Source organism: Callorhinus ursinus, unplaced genomic scaffold (assembly GCF_003265705.2).
Source record: "Callorhinus ursinus isolate GAN/ISIS: 27379988/994484 unplaced genomic scaffold, GSC_fseal_2.0 scaffold10, whole genome shotgun sequence".
In the NCBI taxonomy this organism is placed as follows: domain Eukaryota; kingdom Metazoa; phylum Chordata; class Mammalia; order Carnivora; family Otariidae; genus Callorhinus; species Callorhinus ursinus.
In genome coordinates this window covers 84,023,772-84,051,506 of record NW_027397072.1, presented here as the reverse complement: position 1 = coordinate 84,051,506, position 27,735 = coordinate 84,023,772, and the positions used below count along the sequence as shown (strand labels likewise).

Sequence of the window (27,735 nt, the reverse complement as noted above, 5' to 3'; positions counted from 1 at the left end):
AATTCATAAATCTATGCAGACCATACACGTTTCTGCCCCCGCCCCGAGTTATATTTCATGTTAAAAGCACAGTAGTAAAAAGAACTACCTGTGAAGAAAGGTCCCTTCAAATGGCCACCAGGCTCTTGAGGAAGTTGGTAGGCTGTATGTGCATTCCAGAAACAAAGGTCTGCCTCTGTCCGTGGGTTAAGGGGTTTTGGGAGGGCTGCTCCCTCCTCCCAGCATGGACGTGTGTCTTGTGCCTCCTGCCAATGGGAGAAGGTTCTTTGTCATTGCATGGTCTTGGGCTTCATGGGACTGGAAGGCCCCAGTGGTGGGGACCCTGATGGTCAATACGAAGCAGCCAACCCAGACCAGCTTTTTCCTTGGTTCCATCCCCAAGAGGGCAGCAACAGGCTTCTTCACCCTCCTTCATCTGTATCTCTTCCAGATACAATCTTAGCTCTAAGATTATATCCCGAAAAATATTGGAGAACAAACCCTTGCCACCTTCTACCATTTCTGACAACTTTAGGTTAATGATCCAGACCTGATAGTATCAAATGAAATTCAAAGGAAAATCACAGATGAAGAAAGACAGCCAGGTCTTGTCCTCACTGTGTGTGTGGTGCTCAGTTCACTCAGAGGCGACTGGGAGGAAATCTGAAAAGCGTTCAAAAAGAAAGTTGGTGGTGACGCTCACTTGTGAGGTCCAGGTTGCTGGATTGGCCTTGTCTGTAGTTAGATTTTGAGAGGCTGTTGCATCGCGAGCCAGGAGCACCCTCTACTCCTCCTTTTCTGGGCTTGAAGACCATGATGGGTCTGTTGGGCTTTCTCCCTGAGGACATGCTACTGAGGGATTTGAGCCATGGCTTTGTCAGGTGAAGCTCATTGACGTGGTTAGGGTGAACAACACTCGGGGCTTTGGCCCTCTGTGTGACAGACGCTCAGTCTATGGCTAACTGTGGGGGTCACTGCTCAAATGGACGCTGTGGCCTTTCTTAATAAGAGCATGGGAATTGACTTGACGTTGAGGTGGTCCTGGAGAAGATGTGTGGGATGGGGGGACTTGGAGGGTTGTCTCATTGCTTTCCTCTTAAGCTGGTGCTTTTGGGGGGATTGGCAAGCCTAAGCCCGCCCACAGAGATGAGAACCTACAGAAATGGTAAGGCCCTCCAGGGAAGGATGGTACAGCTCTCTTTGGCAACCTCTGCTAATGTCCTAACAATCCTCATTGTCAGGACCTCCTTTCTTCCTATTGAACTTAAATTCTTCTCACTCCAGTTCAAGCCACTAGCTTCTCACTCTTCCTAGATGGGGGTGAGGAATAGCTGGTTACAATCTGTGCGGAACTCCACAGTTCTTGGAGAAATGAACACACACACACACCTACACCAAAAGCCTCAGAGTTTTACCTTTAGGATTGTGTTTTCCCTCTGGAAAGTATTCCCCAGATTAAATATAAATTAATTTCCAATTTCTCAAAAATCTTATTTCCTAGCTGATACCATTTCCATATGGATATCTTAAGGAAAATAGTGGACCCTTAAGTTCTGGAGTTTTAGACATCTTGCCAATAAACTTTTGAAAATATGAACTAGAAGTCTTCCTATGGAAAGACATGTCATAAGTAAGAAGTTCTTGGAATGGAAGTGTCCGTGAACTTAAGGGTTTGTGCGATATTGTCTCCCTGAATCTTACGGCATCAGGAACTAGGTTTTTAAATTTGGAAAAATGTATGCACCATAGCAGCTTGTACTGTGTAAGAGGATAAGCTTCAAGGCTTGGCTCTACTCTATTTTTTTTCGATTTTTTTTATTATGTTATGTTAATCACCATACATTACATCATTAGTTTTTGATGTAGTGTTCCATGATTCATTGTTTGCGTATAACACCCAGTGCTCCATGCAGAACATGCCCTCTTTAATACCCATCACCAGGCTAACCCATCCCCCACCCCCCTCCCCTCTAGAACCCTCAGTTTGTTTCTCAGAGTCCATCGTCTCTCATGGTTCGTCTCCCCCTCCGATTTCCTCCCCTTCATTTTTCCCTTCCTGCTATCTTCTTCTTCTTCTTCTTTTTTAAACATATAATGTACTATTTGTTTCAGAGGTACAGATCTGTGATTCAACAGTCTTACACAATTCACAGCGCTCACCATAGCACATACCCTCCCCAATGTCTATCACCCAGCCACCCCATCCCTCCCACCCCACCCCCACTCCAGCAACACTCTGGGAAAAAGAAAAACTTTCAGACGTGTGGAACTGAATAAAATATTATAGCTAGAGGCCCTGGTAGCTTTTGCAACATTGTGGTAAGCATTTATTCATGCTAAATCTCGATGCTTTCTGTTGAATGGCTTTTTTAAAAAATTTTTTATTGTTATGTTAATCACCATATATTACACCATTAGTTTTTGATGTAGTGTTCCATGATTCATTGTTTGTGCATAACACCCAGTGCTCCACGCAGAACGTGCCCTCTTTAATACCCAGCACCAGGCCGACCCATCCCCTTACCCTCCTCCCCTCTAGAACCCTCAGTTTCTTCTTCAGAGTCCAACGTCTCTCATGGTTCATCTCCCCCTCCGACTTACTCCCATTCATTCTTCCCCTCCTGCCATCTTCTTCTTTTTCTTTTTTAACATATGTTGCATTATTTGTTTCAGAAGTACAGATCTGTGATTCAACAGTCTTGCACAATTCACAGAGCTCACCATAGCACCAACCCTCCCCAATGTCTATCACCCAGCCACCCCATTGCTCCCACCCCCACCAGTCCAGCAACACTCAGTTTGTTCCTGAGATTAAGAATTCTTCATATCAATGAGGTCTTACGATACATGTCTTTCTCTGATTGACTTATTTCGCTCAGCATAATACCCTCCAGTTCTGTCCATGTCATTGCAAATGGCAAGATTTCATTCATTTTGATGGCTGCATAATATTCCATTGTATATATACACCACCTCTTCTTTATCCATTCATCTGTTGATGGACATCTTGGCTCTTACCACAGTTTGGCTATTGTGGACATTGCTGCTATAAACATTGGGGTGCACATACCCCTTCGGATCCCTACATTTGTATCTTTGGGGTAAATACCCAGTAGTGCAATTGCTGGATCATATGGTAACTCTATTTTCAACTTTTGGGGGAACCTCCATACTGTTTTCCAGAGTGGTTGCACCAGCTTGCATTCCCACCAACAGTGCAGGAGGGTTCCCCTTTCTCCGCATCCCCGCCAACATCTGTCGTTTCCTGACATGTTAATTTTAACCATTCTGACTGGTGTGAGGTGGTATCTCATTGAGGTTTTGATTTGGATTTCCCTGATGCCGAGCGATGTTGAGCAATTTTCATGTGTCTGTTGGCCATTTGGATGTCTTATCTGGAAAAATGTCTGTTCATGTCTTCTGCCCATTTCTTGATTGGATCATTTGTTCTTTGGGTGTTGAGTTTGATAAGTTCTTTATAGATTTTGGATACTGGCCCTTTATCTGATATGTCATTTGCAAATATGTTCTCCCATTCTGTCAGTTGTCTTTTGGTTTTGTGGATTGTTTCTTTTGCTGTGCAAAAGCTTTCTTATCTTGATGAAGTCCCAATAGTTCATTTTTGCCCTTGCTTCCCTTGCCTTTGGCGATGTTTCTAGGAAGAAGTTACTGCGCTGAGGTCGAAGAGGTTGCTGCCTGTGTTCTCCTTTAGGATTTTGAGGGACTCCTGTCTCACATTGAGGTCTTTCAACCATTTGGAGTCTATTTTTGTGTGTGGTGGAAGGAAACGGTCCAGTTTCATTCTTCTGCATGTGGCTGTCCAATTTTCCCAACACCATTTGTTGAAGAGACTGTCTTTTTTCCATTGGACATTCTTTCCAGCTTTGTCGAAGATCAGTTGCCCATAGAGTTGAGGGTCCATTTCTGGGCTCTCGATTCTGTTCCAGTGATCTATGTGTCTGTTTTTGTGCCAGTACCATATTGTCTTGATGATTACAGCTTTGTAATAGAGCTTGAAGTCCGGAATTGTGATGCCACCAGCTTTGCTTTTCTTTTTCAACATTCCTCTGGCTATTCGGGGTCTTTTCTGGTTCCATACACATTTTAGGATTATTTGTTCCATTTCTTTGAAAAAAATGGATGGTATTTTGATAGGGATTGCATTGAATGTGTAGATTGCTCTAGGTAGCATTGACATCTTCATAATATTTGTTCTTCCAATCCATGAGCCTGGAATGTTTTTCCATTTCTTTGTGTCTTCCTCAATTTCTTTCATGAGTATTTTATAGTTTTCTGAGTACAAATCCTTTGCCTCTTTGGTTAGATTTATTCCTAGGCATCTAATGGTTTTGGGTGCAATTGTAAACGGGATCGACTCCTTAATTTCTCTTTCTTCTGTCTTTTTGGTGTATAGGAATGCCCCCGATTTCTGTGCATTGATTTTATATCCTGTCACTTTACTGAATTTCTGTATGAGTTCTAGCAGTTTTGGGGTGGAGTCTTTTGGGTTTTCCACATAAAGTGTCATATCATCTGCAAAGAGTGAGAGTTTGACTTCTTCTTTGCCGATTTGGATGCCTTTGATTTCTTTTTGTTGTCTGATTGCTGTGGCTAGGACTTCTAATACTGTGTTGAATAGCAGTGGTGATAGTGGACATCCCTGCCGCGTTCCTGACCTTAGGGGGAAAGCTCTCAGCTTTTCCCCATTGAGAATGATATTCGCTGTAGGTTTTTCATAGATGGCTTTTATGATATTGAGGTATGTACCCTCTATCCCTACAGTCTGAAGAGTTTTGATCAAGAAAGGATGCTGTCCTTTGTCCAATGCTTTTTCTGCATCTATTGAGAGGATCATATGGTTCTTGTTCTTTCTTTTATTCATGTATTGTATCACGTTGATTGATTTGCGGATGTTGAACCAACCTTGCATCCCAGGGATAAATTCCACTTGGTCTTGGTGAATAATCATTTGAATGTACTGTTAGATCCTATTGGCTAGTATTTTGTTGAGAATTTTTGCATCCGTATTCATCAAGGATATTGGTCTGTAATTCTCCTTTTTGATGGGGTCTTTGTCCAGTTTGGGGATCAAGGTAATGGTGGCCTCATAAAACGAGTTTGGAAGTTTTCCTTCCATTTCTATTTTTTGGAACAGTTTCAGGAGAATAGGTATTAATTCTTCTTGAAATGTTTGATAGAATTCCCCTGGGAAGCCATCTGGCCCTGGGCTTTTGTTTCTTGGGAGATTTTTGATGACTGCTTCAATTTCCTTAGTGGTTATAGGTCTGTTCAGGTTTTCTATTTCTTCCTGGTTCAGTTTTGGTAGCTGATACATCTCTAGGAATGCATCCATTTCTTCCAGGTTATCTAATTTGCTGGCATAGAGTTGCTCATAATATGTTCTTATAATTGTTTGTATTTCTTTGGTGTTGGTTGTGACCTCTCCTCTTTCATTCATGATTTTATTTATTTGGCTCATTTCTCTTTTCTTTTTGGTAAGTTTGGCCAGAGGTTTATCAATCTTGTTAATTCTTTCAAAGAACTAGCTCCTAGTTTCGTTGATCTGTTCTACTGTTCTTTGGGTTTCTATTTCATTGATTTCTGCTCTGATCTTTATTATTTCTCTTCTCCTTATGGGTTTAGGCTTTATGGCTCTGCTCTATTTTTATTTGCATTAATGGTTACTTTTGTGTATTTTGACGAGATTCTACTGATGGAGGAACCAGGACTGTCCAGGTAAACCGTTGGCTTCTGCTTGAACCATGTTAGAAGAAATGGTCACGGGGTGGGTGGGGGTGAGGAGAGGGTGCCTGGACAGCAGGGGGCATCCCTGGAACAAACCAAGAACTTCGTGCCCCTTCTTGGCTGCCCTCCTTCCTTTCCACTCCTGACACTGCCCTTTACCATTGTGGCCACCAGCAAACCCCAGAAATGAGAGGAAACCTGGAAGACGTTTTGAGAGGCCCCCATGGTGGGTGCAAATTTCTTGTTGGGGAGGGGATCACTTCTGATTTTGCTGTGTAGCACAGAAGGTAAGAATGATTAAGAGAAGGAGAGAAGAAAAGGGGAGCATGTTGGAGAGAAGAAAGGGGGAGCGCAGTGGAGAGGAGACAGAGGGGCAGAGGGGGAGGAAGGGTGCCCAGGGAAGGGGAGGGAAAGCCAGGGAAACAGCTCTCAGTTTCTGGGATGAAAAGTCAAAAGTAACAGTGACATCTGAAGGTGCAGCAGCCTCAGGGCTGCTAAAAACTTGCTCATTGCATCCGGCCCCTCAACCAGCTGACAGCTCGGCACCCCTTCCGCTCTGCCACCTTGCTGTCCTCCTAGGCACAGGGTCACACAGGGAAACTCCAATTCCCCTGTCCTTAGTGACTTCCCCGTCCCCTCTCCATTCCCATCTGGACAGAACTCATTCAGGATCTCCCCGGCCTTCCCTCCATCTGGCTCCATTCCACTTCTCAAGCCCTAGCAGCTCCCCTAGCTCAGAGCAGTGCCCTGAATGCTTATGCTCTGGCTTCTAGCCTGCACCTGCCTCACCAGCTGCCTCTCCCGCCACCTGACATTGAACCCGGTGCCTCTACAACCCAGAGGTGTGGTGCCTCTCCCGGGGCCAACCAGGCTTTTCCTCACAGTGTTGCACAGGTTGCGCCCTCAGTCTGGAACAAGAAAAACCACCACCATGGAGGAGCTCATGTGAGCGCAGGCACAGGCTAGCCTTTCACCCTTTGAGGTAGGCACCAGGATCATCTCTGTTGTTCCAGAGGAGTAAACTGAAGCTTTGAGGGGTTCACGGGCTTAGGGGCATCTGGCCTCTGTGGGAAAACCAATTAGATAAGGAAAGAGCAAGGGGAAAAAAAAGAACTAGCACACACTGAGCACCTACTGTGTACCAGAGCTATGCCAGCCATGGATGTGTGTTCCGGACCTAAGATGCTATGACTTGAATGCCAAGCTGTCCCATTTTTCTAGAATAGAGATTTTTGATCCGTGTTTAGTTAAAGGAGAGACATCCTGTCTTCTGCAGACTTTGTTAGCTTGTTTTTTACCTGGTGTGATAAGGTAAAAGAGTTTCTCTGTCTGCCTCTTTTCTCATTGTCAACCTTTTTTGTTCCTTTGCTTGCAGCTGTTGTCTTTGAGGCTCACGAACCACTGGCAGGAAGAGCTCTAGAGAATTTGGGAAGAAGAGGGGGTGGGGAGGTGAGACAAAGGTGTGTGGTTTCTCAAGAAGCAGGGAGACAGAAGGAAAATAAAAGTGTTCTCAAGTGTGTCGCCTGCAGCCTTGTCAGGGAATATTTCTTTAGATGGCTTCTTCTTCCCCTCCCTCATGCTCAGCTGGTTCTTCATCATTTTTTAACATCTCTTTGGGGACAGACAGGAACATGAAAGTGAACAGCAGGCCAAAGTCAGGAATTCGGGGTTCTGGGGTGGTCTGGTCTGATAGGCTCCCTTCGTCTGCAGCTGTGCCCTTCATGGGGGCAGGTGAGGCTGGTTCACAATTCGGGTCACATCACCCGCCCCTGGATGACAGCATCACTCCTTCATCTGTCCATTTACATTTCAAACCAGCACCTGCCTGCTCTTGATTAATTATTTAGTAACACTGGTCACTTGTGAGTCTTTCTGAGCTCATATTTCACGTAAAAGGTCCATTACTTTTTTATCCAAATCTTCTTTCCCTGGATCCTTGTGTAGTTTCCGAAATGAAATGGTACGTATTCCATTTGAGCCCCCGGCACCGACATGTTGGCTCCTCTTCTTGGCAGTGGTACACCTGGATATTGGGTTAACCGGCGGCGGGGGGCGGGAATCTCCTGTCAGGCTCCCCCTCTCTGCCTAGCTCTGACCTTGGCCAACTCCCCCTCGCGGGAGCTCCATTTTTAAGTAAGTAAATAAAGGGGTTTGGAATGCTGAGTCTCAAGGTCTTCTCTCTCCTTAATTATTGAGGGGCTCTATGAGAAGTCACAGAGGGACATGGGCTTTAGAATTCAAGAGAATTTGGGGTGTCTCCACTGGCTCTGGCACTTATTTGCTTATTTCCGTGAGACATTGGATAAGTTAGGTCATCCATCCATGTCTTACTTTCTTTACTTCTACAATGGGGGTGGACATATATAGGTGTCAGGGTGGGGGTGGGGTTTAACAGGAATGCATGAAGCGACACCAGCCACAGGTACTGAGTGTGGACTGTGAGGAAGATGGCATACTAAGGAGTTAACCTGGACCTTCTCAAACAATGCAAATAAAACAGTTGGCACAGAATCAACCTACCTTCAAGAAGAGTTAGGCAGTTCATTATGGGGTTACCTTGACCCCAGGCAAAATTCTTAACCATACCAACTTAGGGTAGTGGGAGCACCACATGGTCAACCCACCTCAGTTCTCAGAGTTCAAAACCTGAGGTTTGTCCTCTGGACTTTTGAATTCTGGTTTTAACGCTTATTAGTTGTGTGATGTTGGAAAAATTTAATTTTCCCCAGCTTTAGTTTCATCATCTGCAGAATGGTTCCGATTCAACCTAGCTCAGAGGGGATATGGTGAAAAAATTAAATGCCAAAGGTGGAAACATCTGGCAGATAGTAGGCATGCAACTGATGACTTTGCCTTCTTTACATCATGATAAATTAAGGTCTGTTCATAAATGAGTTCCTATCAAATCTCAGGACAAAGAAGGAAGGTCCAGATTTTTTTTGATTTGTCACCAAAAGTATTATAGGCTTTCAAGAAAACAGACGGCATCCTTTATCACATAATAAAACTGAATCTACTGTTTTTCTGGCCAGAAAAAAAAAAGTATAAATACAACTGACATCGATTCTCCGTGCATATTGTGGCTCATCTCCCTGTTCTATAGTTTTCGGAAACCAAAAGTCCATCTGTCTCGAAGACTTTCCTAGTCTCTAGAAGAGAAAACACGGTCTCGATATAGTCTTGCTGTTTCATGTGGCTGCCTCGGAGCCCCCTTGTATGCTCCCCTTCTGCTGGCAAGGGCATGAAGCCAGGATGCTGATTTATGGCTGCCTCTGTCCCGGCAGGTTAACTCCTATCATCGGTCACGCTGCTGTGTTAATTTCATCACGGCCTTCCCCCGGCTCTTCCGTGGTGAGAGCACAACAGAGGACACGCAGCTCGATGCACACTGCTCACTGACGCCCATGTGAAAAGAATAGCTAGAACGTCCTGGACACCCAGGCCCTTCCTTCCACAGTGTTTATACAGTCCCGAATAAATCAGAGAGCCACCAATCTATTAAGTCCATTAACGCACAGCACACTGCATTACTTGATGGAGAGGCTTGTGCTTGAGAACATTAAAATCTTGACTTATTTTTCCCGTCCTGGCCCCCCTTTTACTCATTAGTTCTGAGCTACACACTTTGTATTACAATTCAAATGTCCCCTTACTCCGTAAGAGACAGAGAGAGAGAGCAGGCTCCTGGGCTTTGGGCAATATTTGGCATGTAGCACTCGGCCTGTAGTAAAAGAACAACAACAAAATGCACCTATTTCCCATCTCTAATGAAAAAGTGATCAAACTGCGGAAGTAAGACCAGATCCCATTTGGTTTTCAAGTAATTTCTGGGCTCACGCGGGGGCGGGGTGCATCAGGCCCCCGGTCTCTGTCCTGTGTAAGGTTGAGTGGCTGCCTGCTGGGGCGTCTTGTCCTGCTGGGGAGAGACTCCAAGCCCCAGTGGGGAGGTCAGCAGGGACCTAGGTGGCAGGAAGGCAGAGTGGAGGGTGGAGCCTGGGGAAGCCTTCCTCTGGCCTCCTCCCTCCATGTATTCATGGCGCCCCCCCGAGCCCACCTTCCTGGCTCCCCGGCCCCCCTCCCCCCTTCTCTCCACCCCCTCCCAGTTTCAGGTGCAGCCCCAATCTCCCTATGACATGGCAGGTGCTTCAGTCATAGAGGTGTGGTTGGCAACCCTCCGGACCTTATTTCCTCCATTTGAGATACCAAGAACAGGATGGCCCATGCCTACTTGGCAAAGTTTGTTAAGAAAATGAGATGGAATAATACCTGATGATGTTAATAAGAGAATAAAACAGCATAAGTACACAGGTATTAAAAAGAAATCCCTGCCAACTGAATAATAGAGGAGTTGGAACCCCACGGCCAAACTGTGCAGGGCTGGCAGTGGTGGTCCCAGGAGGTGGGGTGGTGGCCTGACCCTGTCTGGTGACCTCCCATCAGTCGTGGGGGATACTGGCATGTGGAACGGCCAGGGCACCAGGTGCCGCCTGGCTGGAGCTGCTTCCCCCTCTTACTCTCCCCTTGTGGACCCGGTCGGTAGCACCAGCCACTGCGCCAGCAGCTGGTATCTTCAAGACGTGGCATCTGGGGCCGGAGGGGCCGGCTGAATGTGTGGGGTGGGTGCTGCCCGCCTGCCTTCCACGATGACTCAGAAGGAATACTGAATACTGCTTTACCCTGGGTGAGTCCCAGACAGTGCTGAGTTCCTGTGTGGGGTGGCTCTTCTGCGTGGAGGGGGGCCAGAAGCCTTTTTTGAATAATAATCACTTTTCCTATATCTTCTCATGGCAGCTGAAGGTGTCCCTTGGGCCAGTGCACTAGGCAAACATGGCAAAGCTCTGAAGCTTTGTCGTGGTTCCCATTGTTTTTGTTTTGTTGTTGTTGTTGTTTTTGTTTTTTAATTAAGTCTGGGAAAACTGTGACAATATCCAGGCATGATGGACAATAGTCAGACTGACACTCCGTCTTCATTTCAAAGAGCATTTAAATGGGAATGAGATGATAACACTGTTAAAATAAGATTAATGACATAATAAATGCTAACATCCCCGACGATGGCAAGAAATATAATGAACGGCCAAGGCGGGTTACATGGAATTGTCGCCGGTGGCCACATAGGTAGAGAAGGTTACTACCATGGAGGATGATGAAGTCGGGCTGTGCATGAAACGGGATCCAGAGTCACTAGCCTCAGCAAGATAGAGCTTATTCTCCTTTTGCATGAAAGTCTGGAAGTAGATGGTCAAGGGCTCTGCTCGTCTTATACTCCACTCCTTTGGGTCTCTCTTCGAGAGTGAAGATAGCTTTGCTTGCCTGGCACACCACTCTCCAGGGAGGCTCTTCCTCCATCTCTCTCTTTTTTTTTTTTTTCATTTTAATTTTTTTATTTTTATTGTTATGTTAATCACCATATATTACATCATTAGTTTTTGGTGCGGTGTTCCATGATTCATTGTTTGTTCATAACACCCAGTGCTCCATGCAAAACGTGCCCTCCTCAATACCCATCACCAGGCTATCCCCCTACCCCCCTCCCCTCTAGAACCCTCAGTTTGTTTTTCAGAGTCCATCATCTCTCATGGTCCGTCTCCCTCTCTGACATACTCCCCTTTTCTTCCTCTCCTGTTATCTTCTTCTTTTTCTTTTTTCTTAAAATATGTTGCGTTATTTGTTTCAGAAGTACAGATCTGTGATTCAACAGTCTTGCACAATTCACAGCGCTCACCGTAGCACATACCCTCCCCAATGTCTATCACGCAGCCACCCCATCCCTCCCACCCCCCTCCACTCCAGTATCCTCCATCTCTTGCTGCTGCTTTCTTTTGCTTGCATGTGAGCTTCCATTCCCAAGGACATCTCTTGGTCCAAGGTAACTGCTCCAGAGCTGTCTTAACACACCTGCATTTCTGCCACCAAGAAAGATGGATGGGGAGGATGTGGCAAAGGGCAGATGCCCGCTATTACCTGCAGAAGGTTCCCAGAAGCTCCTACACAACACCCTCATCTACACCCCGCTGCCCGGGCCATAGTCACGTGACCACACCTATTCATAAATGAGTGTAGCTCTGTCCTACAGCCAGTGCTTTGCAAAGACCAAATCTATGGAAGAAGTGGAGAATATACTGGGGGGAGGGCACTGGTGGTCTCTACTCATCATGTAATTTCAAGACTTCTAGAAAGTGCCTTTTGCCTTCCCTTCCACTTAGCTGATGCCTAAAGTTTCTCAACAGCATTGCGTCTTTCACTAAGACAAAGTGGACTTTCTTATACTATCACCTTCTCCAGGTCACTTGTAGGGTTCTTGGTGCTAGTTCTTTCCACCTCCCCCCGCCCCAGCAACCCTCCTAGCCCAACCGAGCTGGTATCATGGTAATACCATGTCTTTCTTTTTTTAAAAAATTTTTTATTGTTATGTTAATCACCATACAATACATCATTAGTTTTGGATGTAGTGTTCATTCATTGTTTGTGCATAACACCCAGTGCTCCATTCAGTACGTGCCCTCCTTAATACCCATCACCAGGCTAACCCATCCCCCCACCCTGCTCCCCTCTAGAACCCTCAGTTTGTTTTTCAGAGTCCATCGTCTCTCATGGTTGGTTTCCCCCTCCGATTTCCCCCCCTTCATTCTTCCCTTCCTGCTATCTTCTTCTTCTTTTTTTTTTCTTAACATATATTGCATTATTTGTTTCAGAGGTACAGATCTGTGATTCAACAGGCTTGCACAATTCACAGCGCTCACCATAGCACATACCCTCCCCAATGTCTATCACCCAGCCACCCCAACTCTCCCACCCCCCACCACTCCAGCAACCCTCAGTTTGTTTCCTGAGATTAAGAATTCCTCATATCAGTGAGGTCATATGATACATGTCTTTCTCTGATTGACTTATTTCACTCAGCATAACACCCTCCAGTTCCATCCATGTCGTTGCAAATGGCAAGATCTCATTCCTTTTGATGGCTGCATACTATTCCATTGTGTATATATACCATATCTTCTTTATCCATTCATCTGTCGATGGACATCTTGGCTCTTTCCACAGTTTGGCTATTGTGGACATTGCTGCTATAAACGTCGGGGTGCACGTACCCCTTCGGATCCCTACATTTTTATCTTTGGGGTAAATACCCAGTACTGCAATTGCTCAATTGTATAATACCATGTCTTTCTGCTGTCCATGTTGGGAGAGGGTAGTAGCTATTATAACAACCAACACGTACTGAGGCTTACAACACACCAGATCTTACACTCACAGTTTAGGTTTTTTATTTATTTTTTTCTCATTTAGCCCCCAGCAAAGCCCCAGGAGATGAGTGCTCTTAATGGAGATGCAGACTTAAAGCCAGGACCCACACTAGCCCTGGTGCTCACCATTATGCCACACGGCCTCTCCTTTATCCTGTCTGATCTCCAGCTAGGGCCAGGCCCTATGTGGATTCTAGTGGAGGAAGCACATTTTTCTGGGTCCTGGTTCTGAGTGTGCGAGTATGAGGAGTGGAGGTGAGGTGAACAAAGCTACGCTAAATATCCAAATGAACAGGCCATTTGGTGGGTTCCCTAAGAGGTGAACGCAGGTGGACTTTTGCTGTAGGTGTTCGGGAGACGTAATGTCAAGGCACTAGAAGGGACACTAAAAAAAAGAGGTAATTGCTTCACTCCAGCTGCATCTGCTTCCCTCTGGTGTAGCTGGAGCCCTTCACCAGCCTGCATTCCAGCACAGTGAAGGTCATGTCCCTGGGGGAGCCAGCTGTCAGCAGGGTTCCCGCCCTTGGGGATCTGGTCAGCCTGGACTGGAATCCTCATTCCATGTCTTTTTCTTAGTGCTTGCTTCCTTAAGCCTCTTTTTGCTTCAATGCCCAGATGCTACTTTTCCCACGTCAGTGTTTTTCATCAAAGGTCACTCTTAGGGGCGCCTGGGTGGCTCAGTTGGTTAAGCGACTGCCTTCGGCTCGGGTCATGATCCTGGAGTCCTGGGATCGAGTCCCGCATCGGGCTCCCTGCTCAGCGGGGAGTCTGCTTCTCCCCCTGACCCTCTTCCCTCTCATGCTCTATCTCATTCTCTCTCTCTCAAATAAATAAAATCTTTAAAAAAAAAAAAAAGGTCACTCTTACCCATACTGTTTCGGAGTTTAGTAGATTCATCAGAGACTAGAAGGATTTCTAGGGAGATATCATTCTGGGCTGAGGTCTCCTTTGGCCCCACCCTCCTGCCTTTCCCCTCCCTCCTCTGGAGTAACTTCAGCTTTATCTGTCGAACACACAACTCCCCAGCATTTGTGAATTTATATCCAACCACCGATTAAAGTATTTTCCTCACAAAAACTGATTCCTTAGGCTACCTGAGATTCTGGAGGAGGAAAGGTTCCCTTCTCTTGTTACTCTTGATGTTTTGGTGGCTAGACTGATACAGCGGGAATTCATCTGTATCTTCAGGTAAGAAAGAGATGACACGACACTCCCGGATGTTGGTGATGAAAGAGCCTGGCCTATCATGTGGGCTTGGAGGCAGGGCCTCGGGATCATGGTGAGTTCATTGTCCCTGAAGCAGTGGGACCTGCTGTAGTCTTCAGAGGTGGCAGTCACTAACAATTTTAAAGATGGTTGCCATGAAGACATCTGCTCCACAGTGTATGAGTTTGGCCATTGGTGGGAGCGATAGAGATGCCTAGTGCTTTCCATATCTGGTCTCCCTTCATTCGTGAGCACATGGGAAGGCTCAAGCTGCCCTTACGCTAAGAAAGTAGCTAGAGCCCATGGGACTAGATCTGCCCAAGGGGCTCTGAGTGAAGAGACTTGTCATTTATGGTCTCAGGCAGTTAAGAGTTTTCCATACTCTTCCTTGTGAGCCATGTGTTGAAATAATAGCAGAGACATTTAGGAGGAGCCTGGATCCTTGAGACAGTAGGTGGATGAGAGCCCTGCTGACCTGCTTTGGACTTGGCATGCACAAGATAGAAACTTCTCTCAGGTGATGGGTATTGAGAGAAACACCAACAGACAGAAGAGCTCCTGCTATTTTGGCCTTTGTGACCATAGCATGCCATAATATGTCCCGAATACAGATAAAATGGAATTTATATAGATTGTGCTCAGCTCTACCAGTGAGATATTCCTGGATGTCTAATAGATTCCAAAGTTTGGATGGTCAGGGGATGTTTTGGGATTAGAAGAAAGGCAGAATTCTCTGCATCCTTTATTATTTTCTGTTTTTCTTTTTTTTCCCTTAAGTGGCCATCATTTCCAAGACACTGGGTGATAAGGCGGCTGGTGCTGAATAGAAACACCAACAGAGAATTGGAAACAAGCACTTGGTAGGACGGTTCCCCAAAACCCCCTCAAGCCTCTGCTTCCCTAATTGATATGCTGTTCTGGAACAATTCTGCCTGACACGGTGCCCCGGCAGGTTAGTAAAAAGGAGAATGTGGTGCTGAATCCATATGTTGCCATCCCACCTTTCACAGAGCAGCCGAGAATCCAGGCTCTGTTTCCACTACTAATCACCAAACATAACAATTAAACACATATCACTCCAGACTAGAAAACCCCAGGAGGATACTCTGTGTCCATTCTGTTCAAGTCTGAAATCTGTTGTGGATATTGGCAAAGTGGCACAAGCAGTTAGGGAGGTGGGAGAGGGGACGGCAACCCCAGAGATGATTAAGGTAGCAGGGAATTCGCACGTTCTGCCCTTGGAAGCTCAAAAGAGTGCCGAATATGGTGCCTAATACAGCACAAAGTCAGTATTTATTTATGCAGTGGTGACTCTCAGTTAAGAATGAACGTGTTCATTAGTAATAGAGATGGTTTAAAAATGCATTCTGCTGTGCAGAAAGAGTATGCGAATCCTTGTCCTTATGATATTCTCCAGCACAGAGAAAGGCAAGGGTCGGGACGGCTCAACCTACCTATGCTGTGCGTGCCACCCCGTGATGATCCAAGTTTAACTCTCCGTCCGGTATTCTCTGATGCTGTTCCTGGGGTTAGGGACACTCCAGCCACACAATCGCAGCTGACGGCATCTGCAATCCTTCCTTCTAGTGATGAAGCCAATGTGTTGGCAAGAGGGTACGTGAGCAATCCTACCCATCCCTGTGTATTATCTGTGCAGCTTTTTGATAGGAGGCACTGAGCTAATACGGGAATATAAGAGGATATACTTTGCTAAAGAGGAAACCTCCTTCTAACTTCCAGACAGCATCCAGAGCTTCTGTCTAACTAAACCCTTCCTTTCTAATCTGACTTTTTGGAGTTTCACCTTAGAATATGGGGAAAGGGTCTCTTGAGTTTAGTAGCTCTCAGAGAGAAAGGTATGTCTTGACTCCCTCAGCAAGGAGCTTCGGGCACTGTCCCTGTGTTCAGTGACCCTGTCCCTGATGGTGAATTCTCAGGTACTCCAGGTGGGTGGGCTGCCAACGTTTACTTGTTTTATTGAGAAAGGAGAGACTGAGCGAATGAAACCTTTCTACTTTTTTCTTTCCAGGATGCTCTCCAGGACAATTCCTGTGAGCCTGACTCAGAAGACCAGCAGTCTGTCCGTGAACCTGTTACCCTCGAGAATTTGATCTTCCTTCTGCAATATCTTGTGATGGCCACTTCTTCCTCTTCTCTGACTTCCTATCAGCTTTTCTTTTTCTTTTCTTTTTTTAACCAGGTTTTGTTACAATTTATTTTTATTTTTTTAGTTTAATTTAATTTTATTATGTTATGTTAGTCACCATACATCATTAGTTTTGTGATGTAGTGATCCATGATTCATGGCTTTCGTATAACACCCAGCAGCTTTTCAAATGGTGGATTTAGAAAAACTAAAGTTATTCTAGCATTGATTATGTGGTCTCAGATTCTCACAACTAGTTTTCCTCCAGATGAATATTGGGAAGAGTTTGGTAGCAAGCTATACGATGCGGGAGGAACACTGGAATGGGAGCCCAAATGTGTTGTAAACTGGGGCAGGTTACTTCATCTCTCTGACACTTTGTTTCATCCACTCTAGATTAGAATGTGGATTAAAATGCATCTGAGTACTAAAGCCTATAAAACCTAAAAACTGTGCTCCAGAGGAGAAAACACACACAGGCAAATGTGTATTTATTCACTCTTCCACCATGCTTTTCTAGACTGGTTTGAGAGAGTTCTGAATTCACCTAGTAATAGCATTATCTTAATTTCATATTGAAGACACAGTTCCAATAACTTAACCATAAGACTTGTACACTGGCTGACTTCCATCCTTTTCTTAATAAAGTAGATTAATTAATCCAGACAATTACTGTCAAGCAAAGGAACAAGGTTGGACATTCTCTGAGAAATTTGGTGCTTGTACACCTGATATGGTTAATGTGTAAGACCTCAAATGGAACATTTTAATTAATTATTTCGGTTACTATTATATTTAGATAGTGCTGGTTGGGTATAAATTCTATTAAAATTACAAAGTTTGGGTCAATTTACCAATGAAAAGGATGAGCCTCCTTCTCCCTTTTCTTTTTTCTTTCTATAACCATAGCAATTAGAGAAATTACGTCATGATATTGGGCAAATAAATTAGTCAATCCCAGCCCAAAAGTAGTTGAAAAGCAAACCATTAGAACCCTCTCCCAAACAGAGGCCTGTTGGGAAGCAATGTATAAACAGAGCAAAGCTTATGAAATGAAATAGACAGGATATAAAATTTCCATATACACAGCCCCCCAACAAGGACTTTTCTTATGTATGTTGCCATTACCTTGATAAGATTGGGAGTTGGCCAGTGGCTCTATAAATTTAAAGCAAATAGTGACAATTAGGTCCTTAGAGTACATCCTCATTCCTCCTTTATTCACTTCAGGTTCATTATTTTGGATTTTTCATTTATATTTTTATGTTTATGGTCCTTGGAGGAAGCTGAGTACTACATTTTGACAGTGGAATCTGAAAGAGCCACAATTCTAAGTTCTGTAAATACTTCTTGATCATAAAAAGATGTCTTAGTTTTAACTTTGATTACTATCTCATTGGTCAAGCCCTTTGGATAAGATATATATCTTATTGAAAGGCCAATCCCCCAAATTCATGGTATTGAGGTCTACTTTGCAGAGGTTCAAACTGTGGGTGGTTTAGTTCATATCCTTTACCCCAAAATGAAAATTCTGGGATTCTCATTAGCTTTCTCCCAAAGCAAACCTTTAAAGCTTCCCAACACATGTAAAAACCAAACTTTATGAGGATCCAAGACCAGCCAGGAAATTTTAACAAAGACTAAATTTTAGAACAGCTAATCTTTAGTTGTGCAAAGGACATTGCTAAACTTCTGGGTTGGAAGGTATCCTGATCTACCTAATTCTATTTATGAAACTGCATATGTGCTTTGAAACTCCATTTAGATCCAACTCTTTCAGCTAGAGATGGAAACCATATGTGTGTCTAAGGCCCATATGTTAGGGCTTGGAGAGTCTTAGATTTTGTTTTGATTTCCAACTCAGCATCATTTTCAGATTTGGAGGCATCTGGGTATGTCCTTGACCCTCTGTGTCATGCGGCGATATTTTTGTTATCCATTCTTCTTCTTCTTAGATGATTCCCATTTCCATATGCTTAGAAAGGTGTGATGGCCTTTCGTTCTCAAAAGATTACTCTAAGAAAAACAGAGAATCAAAGTAAATATGTGGAAAAATCAAGTTCACAGTCTTACACCTGGCTGAAATAGTATTTTGTTTATTGTTTACATGGATTCATTAGGACCTCTTTTTTCCTTCACTCACACTGCTTCTTTTGTGTAGTGTGGACTTCCATTTCTCCTGCACATGGGCCCAAGGATTGTAGGCATACCCCAGTGGGAAGATGGTTGGCTCACCCCCAAATCTCTTTCTCCATTCTTTTGCGGTAATAATCTAGTTGCAGTTGGGCATGTGGCCTCTCAGCTAGGGACTGTCTTCCAAACGTCACCGGTAGGCATGTGCTGAAGTTCTTACAGATGAAATGTGAGCAGTAGGGATAGGAGACATTTCAAGGCCTACGCCCTAACACACAGCCTTTCCCTTTGGTTGGTACTAAAATACAGAATGGCCCCAAACCAGCTTCACATGCAGATGATGGCAGTATCCTGGGGGTTGATGGATAAATGCAATGGAAAGAACTGAACTCTTCTAATTCCTGCAAGGAGCAGAGCCACCTGCTGACCCACCTTACTATTGGATTGGCAGGAAAAAAGCTTCTTTGTCCTTAAAATTAGCTTTTACCCTAAAATCATGTGTAGAGCTTAGGGCTTATGCATCGCATAACTAAAGGAAAAGAAATTCTTCTCTACATAGAACCCAGCGAGATTCTTAGGTTGTGGGGACAAGGATTCAACAGGAAATCAGTTCTCTGAACAAAACAGTTACACATCCATTTGGGGAAAAAATAGCCACTGGTTATTTGGCCTGACGGTGTTGAGAGTCAGAAGAGTTGTTTATTCAACAAAGGAACTCATTTTTCTTCTTTGCCGGTTGGTCACTTAAAACTCTACTCATGAAATTTTTAACAATTGAGTTAATGGTGGGGGTAGTTGTTGTTTAAAAACATCTCTTTAGTGAAAGGGTGCAGATGTAAGAATGAAAAACGAAGTAAGATTTTCCTGAGGGAAGAAGTTCAGGGAGCTTCTCCTGGTAGCTCACCTCCCCAGGGGCGGGGCTTGGTGGGCAGCTCCTGGGGTCGGGCAGGTAAAATCCGGGGGGACTTCAGTCTACGATTTTGCCTGACTTAGTCTCAAGTCCCCAAACTGTAACATGGGAATGATGACACCCATCTCATTCATTTTTACATTTGGTAGATGATCTGCACTAATATCTCTGTGGTATCTGACACATAGCATGTATTCCATAAACGATGTTCTGAGGTTGAGGGTGACTTCTCACAGGTTCCCATTGCTGATGGTGGTTACCGGGTATGGGGTGTGGAGGCAAGGACAAAGATCTGTGTTTCCATGAGAGCGAATAAGGAGGGGTTGGACTTCCAGACTGGCTTCCTTCTGATTTATTCAAGATTTCAAGAACCAAGATGTGCCAAGACTTTGAAAGATCTCAAAAGATTAAGATGTTTTTAAACATGAAAAAATATGCTCTATGGGGGCGCCTGGGTAGCTCAGTTGGTTAAGCGACCAACTCTTGGTTTCGGCTCAGGTCCCAATCTCATGGGTCGTGAGACTGAGCCCCCCTCGTCTGGCTCTGCCCTCAGCGGAGAGTCTGCTTGAAGATTCTCTCCCCCTGCCCCCCCCACTAGCATACTCTCTGCCCCCTAAAATAAATGAATCTTAAAAAATGTGCTCTATATTTTTGCATTTTTCATAGTATTTCAGGATTTGCATTTGACTTGCTGCATCATATTTGATTGACAGAGTGTAGTCCAAGGGAATGTTTGAATATACAAACACATCATTCAGTGGGACGAGCTTGTGTGATGTTTATAATGGTATTGAATATATAAAAAAAAGCACTGTCTGGGTATTTTGTAGACAGATGCTACGTACCTTTTTTTTTTTTTTGTACATTGTATGGTTTAATCAGATGGTACGGTGGAGGGCTTTGTGCAAAATGTGGTAAGTGGTAGGAAACAAATTGTAAGCTCTGATGTAAAGACACTGAGGGCTGTGATGCAATTTCTTTTTTTTTCCTTTTCTTTTATTTAAAATCAGTTAATTAACATATAGCATATTATCAGTTTCAGAGGTGGAGTTTAGTGATCCATCAGTTGCCTATAACACCCAGTGCTCAGTACATCACGTGCCCTCCTTAATGCCCATCACCCAGTTACCCCATCTCCCCTCCCCTTCCCCTCCAGCAGCTCTCAGTTTGTTTCCTACAGTGAAGAGTCTCTGGTTTGTCTCCTTCTCTGATTTCATCTTGTTTTATTTTTCCCTCCCTTCCCCTATGTTCATCTGTTTTGCTTCTTAAATTCCACATCTAAGTGAAATCATATGATGATGTCTTTCTCTGACTGACTTATTTCACTTAGAATAACACCTTCCATTTCATTTTTTTAGTAAGATTTCATTTTTTTGATGGCTGAGTAATATTGCATTATATATATATGTGTGTGTATATATATGTGTGTGTGTGTGTATATATATATATATACATGTATATATATATATATATATATATATATATACACACACACTACCTCTTCTTTATCCATTCATCTGTCAGTGGACCTCTGGGCACTTTCCATCATTTGGCTATTGTGGACATCGCTTCTGTAAATATTGGGGTGCAGGTGCCCCTCCAAATCACTATGTTTGTATCCTTTGGATAAATTCCTAGTGCAATTGCTGTGTCAGAGGGTAGCTCTATTTTCAACCTTTTGAGGAACCCCCATACTGTTTTCCAGAGTGGCTGCACCAGTTTGCATTCCCACCAACAGTGTAAGAGGGTTCCCCTTTCTCCACATCCTCACCAATATCTGTTGTTTCATGCATGACTTGTTAATTTTAGCCATTCTGACCGGTGTGAGCTGGTATGTGATGCAATTTCTATTCAATCTTCCATGTACTTTGATTTTGAAGACAAATCATCATGACCAGGCTCACATCTGTCTTAAAGCTGCATTAGGAGTGGCTTTCCATATGAGAATTCAGAATTCGAGAATCACATGTTTGCCCTGGGATGATGTCAGGTGTGGTTTTAGAAAATCAGTTGATTGAGAAGATTTGGTTGTAGTTGAAATGAGCATATATATATTAAATATTTAGAATATTAAATAACAATGGAGTGCTGAAAAGTATGAGTCCAGAAACAAATACATATGGATTTACAAATCTACAAGGATGCGCTGTACAATCAGTGACTGATTTATTCATTTGATAAGACTAAGGCAAATGTTGTAGATTTATCATCCCTGGAGCAATTGGTCTCTTTAGCCCTGTGGCCTACCAACTGTATCTAAAACCTGACCAACCATCTTGCACATGTCTGTCATTAGGCTGCAAGGAAAAACAGACATGAGAGGGAAGTGCGGATTGGTGGATTCCTGTTATCATTCCAGGTAAGACAACTTGATATAGCCCTTCTGGTGAAGAGGTACAAACTTGCAGTTATAAAAAAAAATAAATCACAGAGATGGAAAATACAGCATAGGGAATATAGTCAATAATATTGTAATAACATTGTATGGCGATGGATGGTGCCTACACTTACCATGGTGAGAACTGAGGCATGTTATAGAATTGTCAAATTGCTATGTTGTACACCTAAAACTAATATATTACTCTATGTCAGCTCTACTTCCATAAAAAAAGACTGCCATGGACCTATTTGAAGGCTACATCTCCTGTTTTCCTCCTACATCTCGGGCTGCACCTTCTGGGGCTCTTAGTCTCTTAAATGAGGGTTTCTTCACGGCACCTTACAGACCGTCACAATTTTTTCACTCGATTCCCATCCTGGGAAATCTCATCCATTCCTATGGTTTCAGTTTCATTTATACTCCATACCTGCGCCCTCCAGTGCAGAGCTTCCTACCAAACTTCAGATGCATCTTCAGATTCACTTACTTATTAACGTGCCTGTCTGTCTCACGGCCCCTCAAATTCAAAATGTCTAAATCTCATTTTATCACTTCATCTTCACGTCTTTCCTCTAAGTCTCTGTCTCCACTGGTGCTCCCTCTTTATCTCCGCCCAAGATGCTCCTTCCCTCAACTCCATCCCACAGTCAGTCAATCCATCATTCCATCACAGATCAGTCAAATCTCCATGTTCTTGGGCATTCCTTCATTCAGGTCCCCATTCATTTCCCACCTGACTTTTCCTTCAAGCTTCCAGTTTCCTCCTGCCGGAGGATCCATGCAATCCCCCTGCCCATACTTTTCCTTCATAGCATTTATCTTGGTTTGCAATCATATACTTGTGTGACTATGTGATGCTTGTCTTTGTCTGTAAACGTGAGTTCCAAGAAAGCATGGATTGGACCCAGTTTGGTTCACATTGTCTGGTTACCTAGCAGATGGTAGAAGTTTAGTTCATAATTTGATATTTGTTTGAATGAATAATTGAATTAATCTGGTTTCTTGATATAGTCTGATCACACTGTCTTCAGTCTTTCTTTTATATATTTCACTTACCATCTTGCAAAACATTTTAAAGCACATCTAGTCATGCCATGTCCCTCCATATCACCTGTCAATGAAGGATAAAATCTGAACCTCTCCACACACCTTAGATTTTCTTTCTTTCATTTTTTTATTTTAGAGAGAGAGAGCATGAGACAGAGAGAGAGAGAGAAAGAGATCATGAGCAGGGGGGAGGAGTAGAGGGAGAAGCAGACTCCCCGCTGAGCAGGGAGCCCGACGTGGGACTCGATCCCGGGACCCTGGGATCTTGACCTGAGCCAAAGGCAGATGCTTAACCGACTGAGCCACCCAGGCGTCCCACACACATTAGACTTTCATGATTCGTCCCCACCAAAGTCTCCAGTCTCGTTTCTTTTGTGCGCGAGTGGAGGAAGGGACAGAGGGAGAGGAAGAGAGAGAATTGCCAAACAGACTCCGCACTGAGCATGCAGTCTGATGCGGGGCTCAATCTCAGGACCTCCAGATCACGACTTGACTGGAAATCAAGAGATGGACACCCAACCGACTGAGCCACCCAGGCACCCTGCCTTTCTTTTATTTTTGCTCCTTGCCTCCTTCCTGTCTCCCATCCCCATCTTCTTCTGCTCTCAAACCCTCCTAGCCTTGCTCACTCCTCCTCATCCTCCAGGTCTGGACTTAGATATCACCTGTCAGGAATCTTTTTGTGACCTTCCAAGATGCTTCATGAACCTGCTTGGTGCCTCTGCTGTAATTTGCGTATGTCACCATACCTTGAGTGATAACTCTGATCTGTTATGTGTCTTTCTCCCCACTGTACCCTGAGAGTAGAGTCCAGCACCTGGGAAAAAGTAGATGATCAATGCATGTTACTAAGTGAATGACAGATGGATGTGTAGCTCTGAGCGCCAGGATGCATGGTGCTTTCGAGGGATGGGGCTGTCTTGGAATGATGGTGAGCTAGAACTAGTGGAGACGCATGGCCACCTTGGGTCACTGAGTCCTGCAAAAGTTGTTCTCAGTCTAACTGGATTCTCCGGCTTCTGCTCCCCCACTTCAATAATTAAGAGAGAGGATGAGGGAGTGAGGGAAGGTAGTAAGTGTACAATGAGGAAGGAGGAGTGAGGGTGGAGAATGGATAAAAAACATACAGAACGACACAAAGACAGTGATAAAGAGCTTAGTGGTGTTATCGCTCATTATAGTCTGAGTGATTTGTGATCTAAATTGTTCCATAGTGACAACATTACTGTGTGATGGAGTTCCCTGACTTTGTTTTATTGGGATGTGGTTACTCTATGGAAATGGCAAAATTCTTTGGTACTTTGGGGAATATGGATCTTAATTCCAGTGATCATTCTAATTCTTAATTCTAATTCTAGCCAATCACAGAACTGCCTGTTGTCTTGGTCCCTTTATTTTTTTTCTCATGTAGCTTAATCAGAGTTGGATTTTCAGTGATAACTTGCGCTTTTTTGGTACCCAGGGTAATTTTTAGAGTAGCTTGAGCTTGGTTAATATTTAAAACTTTAGAGTAATATGCAGCAGAACTCCTCTTTTCACTTACCGGTAGCTTTCAAAACATTGTGCCTCTTAATTGAAATTTCCATGCTTAGTCACAGCCCAAACTAAAACAGTTTTTAGGAAATCAACAGTTAACACATTTCACATACTTTTCAGGTAAAGTGAAAATGGATGGTATTTGTGCTTTGTGAGTAATATTTCAGTTTTTCTAGTTACTAGTGAAACAAAACACCTAAATCTAAAAACCCAGAAATATATAGACATAAAGGTCAGGGGATTTAAAAACAAGCACTTAAATTAAAAAGAAGCTGGGGTGCCTGGTGGCTCAGTCAGTTGAGCATAGGACTCTTGATTTCAGCTCAGGTTAGGATCTCAGGGTTGTGGGATCGAGCCCCGAATTGGACTCTACTCTCCAGGGATGGGGTCTGCTTGTCCCTCTCTCTCTGCTCCTTCCCCTGCTTGCAAACACACACTCTCTGTCTCTCAAATAAATAAATAAATAAAATCTAAAAAAAAAAAAAGAACCAAATACTGTTAATTTACACCTGGTCATTGCTGATTTCCTGTATCCTGAAGATCTATCTTTATCCCCAGTTAAAACTATGTCTGTATTTAATAGTGAAATATGCAGTGAAAGCAATAAAAGTAATTTGTACTATTATTTTCACTTGAGTTCAATTCAGCAGATGTTTCTTTTTAAATATATATGTGTATTTCTTAAAATAAAGATTATGTATATTTAAGGTGTATGACATGATGATTTGATATACATAATATAGTGAAATGATTACTGGAGTAAAGCTAATTAACATACTATCTTTTTTTAATGGATAAACTTTTTTCCCCCAAGATTTATTTATTTTAGAGAGAGGGAGAGAGAGAGAGAGAGAGAGAGTGCGTGAGCAGGAGGGGCAGAGGGAGAGGGAGAGAGAGCATCTCAAGCAGACTCCTTGCTGGGTGTGGAGCCCTACGCGTGACTCGATCTCGTGACGCTGTGCTGAAATCATGACCTGAGCTGAAACCAAGAGTCAGAGCCTTAACCAACTGAGTCACCCATCACCCCTAACATATCACCTTCTTATATGGTGATCGTTTTGTGTGTTTGTGTGTGATGAGACCATGTGAAATCCACTCTTAGCAAATTTCCAGTATTCAAGATGGTATTAGTCATCACCCTGTCCGTTAGATCTCTGGACTCGCACATCCTACTTAACGGCGACTTTGCACTTTTTGGCCAACATCTCCCCATTTCCCCCACATCCGCCCCCCTGGTAACCATTGTTTTACTCTTTGCCTCTATATATTTGACTTTTTTAGATTCCACCTGTAAGTGAGATCATGCACTTTTTTTTTTTTTTCTGTGTCTGCCTTATTCCAATTAGCATTATGGCTTCCAGTTTCGTCCATGTTGTTGCAAATGGCAGGATCTCCTGATGGAATTATATACATATATACCACAATTTCTTTATTCATTCATCTATCAACATGCATACACTTGGGTTGCTTCCATACCTCAGCTGTTGTGAATAATACTGCAATAAACACGGGGGTGCAGCTATCTCTTTAAGGTACTTATTTCATTTACTTTGGTCATATACCCCAAAAGAGGGATTGTTAGAGCATATGACAGTTCTATTTTTAGCTTCTTGAGGAACCTCCACACTGTCTTCCATAATGGCTGTGCCGGTTTCCGTTCCCGCCAACCATACACCAGGGTTCCCTTTTTTCACATCCTCGCCACCTCCTAGCTTTTATTTCTTTGATGATAGCCATCCTAACAGGTATAAGGTGATAACTCGTTGTGGCTTTCTGCAAACGTTTCTGGAGTTCTCGCTCTCTTCCAGGTACTGAGATAGTGGAAGGGATTAAAAAATGGTCATACCTTATTTCTGCTTTTGAGAAACCCCGTCTCCTGTGTGGGAGACCTGTGTCTCAGTTTTCTATGGCTGTTGTAACAACTAACCACAAACTTAGTGGTCTACTGAGAACAACCCACGTTTGTTATCTTACAATTTCGACAGAAAGGTGTCTGAAACAGGTCTCACAGGGCTAAAAGCAAGGAACCAGAAGAGCCGTGTTCATTGTGAAGGTTCTAGGGGCGAATCCACTCTTTGTCTTCTCCAGCTTCTAGAGGCTCTCGCATCCTTGCCTCACGGCTGCATCGCTCTGACCTTCCCTTCTGTCCTCGCACCTCCCTTTCTGCCTCTGAGCCTCCTGCCACGCTCTTATAAGGACCCTTGTGGTTACACTGAGCCCACCAGGGTGAGCAAGGATAATCCCCCTATCCTTAATTTAGTCACATCTGCCATGTCCCTTTTGCCGTGTGAGGGAGCATATCCGTAGGTTCTAGGGATTAGGACGTGTACGTCTTTGAGGCCATTATACAGCCTATTAACACATGTATACCACCCAAACATCATATGCCTATTTATATGTTCATAGTCATGCCCTTCCCTTCTGCCAGATAGTGGCAGGCATCTCACGCAGTCCTACACACCATGCCCTGACCACACAAACTAAAACACAAGATGACAAGCAATGTGAGATAAGCCCTGCCAAACATTCCTTTGGAGAAAACACTGGAAGCAAAAGCTTTGAATTGTAGGTCATATAGCAACTTGACCTTGAAGTATAAGTTGATGAATTAGAGTACTGGAGGTACAGAGTCATGGAGAATGAAGCTGCGAGGAGTGTCTGGAGAGTAGCAAGCAATTGGGTTTGGTGGAAATGAATGTGTGTGTGTGTGTGTGTGTGTGTGTGTGTGTGTGTGTGTAAGGGACTGTGGACCAGGTCTGGGGGTCATGGATGACAGGAGACCTCATATGGAGCAAGGAGAGAATGGTACCTGGGCTAGAGTCTCAGGGCAGACTAATATTTGGGGGATGGCCAGAGAACGTGTAGGGAGTGAAAGAAATCAGGAACATACTAGAAGGAGGAGGACACGCTGGTCTCATGGAGCCAGGGAGGCAGTTGCCAGTCAGCACAGAGGTTCGCTGCTGTATTTCTTTGTTCTTCTGAGTTGAGAAATGATGCTTTGCTTTTGTTGTTGTTCTGTAAGAATTTTCCTTGTAAGAAACTTACAAAAGGAATTCAATGAAAAAAAATGCTAATTTATTTGTGGATCCCAAAACTTGGTTTAGACCAACCAATAGCCATAGCAGGAGCCTGACACTCCCCATGAAGGCCCGCTTACTCCAGATACTTGCTCCCCCTCTTCAAATGGTGCTTTGTCCAGGCTGCATGCAACTCCTGGCCTTCTATCATAATTCTAATGGCTTTTTCATTGTCAAACAGAAGGGCATAAAGTATCAGAGATGAAAAAGACAGCTTCTTGAGAGTCAGAGAGAAGAAAAGCATTGAGGCAATGGTTTGGATACTTGAAGCCAAAAAAAGTGATTTTTCTTAATTACCTGAAGATTTTTAGATGAATGGAAAACTT

General features: G+C 43.8%; 1 long non-coding RNA gene across 6 annotated transcripts in view; it reads left to right on the top strand.

Annotated features, from left to right (window-relative positions):
* The window catches only part of LOC141373631 (uncharacterized), a 121,275-nt gene extending 101,302 nt beyond the window's left edge, over nucleotides 1-19,973 (top strand). For 4 of the 6 annotated variants that reach the window (XR_012379887.1, XR_012379890.1, XR_012379884.1 and 1 more), the window contains exons 8-11: nucleotides 14,163-14,253; nucleotides 14,958-15,132; nucleotides 15,598-15,794; nucleotides 16,210-19,973. This is a non-coding gene — a long non-coding RNA (uncharacterized lncRNA). The remainder of the gene's footprint in view (nucleotides 1-14,162; nucleotides 14,254-14,957; nucleotides 15,133-15,597; nucleotides 15,795-16,209) is intronic. The other 2 variants (XR_012379885.1, XR_012379888.1) reach the window with 1 other exon arrangement.
* The last annotated feature ends 7,762 nt before the right edge of the window (nucleotides 19,974-27,735 follow it).